Source organism: Amphimedon queenslandica, unplaced genomic scaffold, assembly GCF_000090795.2.
Source record: "Amphimedon queenslandica unplaced genomic scaffold, v1.1 AMPQUscaffold_9691, whole genome shotgun sequence".
Lineage (NCBI taxonomy): Eukaryota > Metazoa > Porifera > Demospongiae > Haplosclerida > Niphatidae > Amphimedon > Amphimedon queenslandica.
Genome location: NW_003550037.1, coordinates 1,728 through 4,083, shown reverse-complemented (window position 1 = coordinate 4,083; position 2,356 = coordinate 1,728). Strand labels below are relative to the sequence as shown.

At 35.6% G+C, this 2,356-nt stretch overlaps 1 long non-coding RNA gene across 1 annotated transcript; it reads left to right on the top strand.

Moving 5' to 3' along the window:
* Window positions 1-503, top strand: LOC109590668 (uncharacterized). The gene is made up of 2 exons (XR_002189435.1): window positions 1-76; window positions 254-503. It is a non-coding gene; the product is annotated as an uncharacterized LOC109590668 (long non-coding RNA).
* Window positions 504-2,356: the final 1,853 nt, after the last annotated feature.

Below are 2,356 nucleotides of genomic sequence, written 5' to 3'. Positions count from 1 at the left end.
GCTGGTCTAGAGCCTCAACATTTGAAAGATTTATCACAAACCCGCCCCCTCTCATTCTGATTTTAATGTGCTTTTGGTTAGTCTTTGAACCATACATTGTCATATATTCACCTCTCCATGATCAGGAATCTTTAATCTCACAAGCATCTATAAAATGTGATGTGAGATTGTGATTCCACTAATGGAGAGGTGAATATATGACACCCACCCAGTCCATAATGCCTTCATTATTGTGTTTTCTCCTTATTTACAGGAGTGTCAATCTAATGATAACAATGACAGCTCTTTATCATCTCCATAGAGGGTGTCTCTATTACTTACTCTATATCGATTATTGTTTATATTCATCACTGTTCCTTCAAGGACACATGAACCAATTAAGTTTTTTCTTTTCCTTTGTTCCATTTATTCTACTTGAATTATTCAGTATTTAGCATGCTTACTGTTATTTTGTAGTAGCAGTTGTTGTGTTTTGAAAATAAGCTATTAGTTTAGTTGTTGTATATATACCGTATTTTCTTAAATAAAAGCCCGGGCGTCTATTTCCTAAAATGATATTTGGACCTCCAAAAAATATATAAAAAATAAAAAAAACTTCAGCACAGAGAGGGATTCGAACCCGTGGCCTCATGCTTTTGACTTCTGGAACTGCAGGCATTATCCACTAGACTAGTGAGTCACTCCTAGGCTAGTGCTGCATATTTATAGTTAAATTGTATTGCTACCCCGGCGTTTATTCGAATGCGGCTTCTATTTAAGGAAATACGGTATATGCATATACATTATAGTCTAAAGTGTGTTAATTACTCTGAGAGCTATTGCAAAAAATTTTATGACCGACTAGCAGACTCACATGATCCAAGTTTTATACCTTTGAAATTTGCTAAAATTAATGATATTCATCGGCCAAATACATTGTCATATATTCACCTCTCCATTAGTGGAATCACAATCTCACATCACATCTTATAGATGCTTGTGAGATTAAGGATTTTCTCTTCCTCACTCCTTAGTTCCATGTGTTTGCGCCAGCTACTGGCAGTTAGCTCTCCGGGTCATGGTGCTGGCAAGATATAGCATATTTAACTACAAGGTTCCTTCAAAGACTTGAGGCAAGAATAAGGAAGAGAGCAATAGGGGCTAAGAGACATACGGTACCAGTACAACTTTGAACATAACCATAAGCTTTCTGTTATTCCTACTAGCTAACTACTCCATGGCCTGGTCTGCAAGAGTTGCAGGATTCTGGGAGCGATGATGAAGAGCTGGAATCATTTACAGTGACTGGTGCTCTAAGTAACTTAGAGTTAGACATAACTTAACATTTGCCAGTTCTGTCCCATTCAGTTGCTCGAGCAAGAAAAATGGTATGAGCAATACTATCAAAATGAGAAAGCCATGCTATATATGTGAATTATTGTTATTTAAGAAAACTTTGTCCCACCTCCTAACATTTCTGTAAGATAAATGGTAAATGACTTTATATTCATTTCATCAGCTAAAATTGATCATTTTTGTAGGCTAAATCCTGTATTGGTGCCCCTGTGGAACATATTGACCTGCATAAGTCATTTATTAGAAACAGGAACAGTAGAGATTATAAGTCATACCTACAACCACGTCTTTAATTAATTACAATTTTAGTAGTGTGAAAAGGTATAATGCGCATTGTAAAAGAAGAACTACTGAATCGAAAAAATTCGTTTTGATGCTAATTGAAGTGTGAAAAGGCCTTAAGTTAGGATCCGGAGCATCTTTGGAGCCAACAACTCCATGGTAAGTCTAAATGACACTGTGGTAACAAATAGTGTTCCACCGATACTGGTATCTGTACTCACATCGGAACTGATACTAAAGTATCGGTATTGAATCAGTATTAAATTGATTGTAATAGCAAGTATGAGTAGTTTAATTAATTGTAATTAATTAATTATTAATCGTGAATAAAAATTATCACATGGTGAAAAACAAAATTACTGTTTCTTCCTCGACTTCTGCATCTTCTTCTCCTACTGAGTCAGTGCAGTTACCCACCATCTCTTCAAACATGTCTCCTCCTGCTACTAGGAGAAGTAAAATCCCACCACTCTTCAGCCAAGCTGGTAATATCTTGACAGAATCCAGTAACCATCTTTCTCCAGATAAGTTAGACAAGTTACTCTTTTTAAATAGAAACTTACATCTTGTTAACTTTGAGTGTTAATTATGTTATGTAAAATCAATTTTTGTTAATTTCAACATATGTACATGTATCGGTATCGAAGTTGGTATTTGTGCATACATTAAGTGTAATATCGGTATCGAAAGTATCGGTAAATTATGGTATCGGTGGAACACTAGTAACAAACCATTCTGG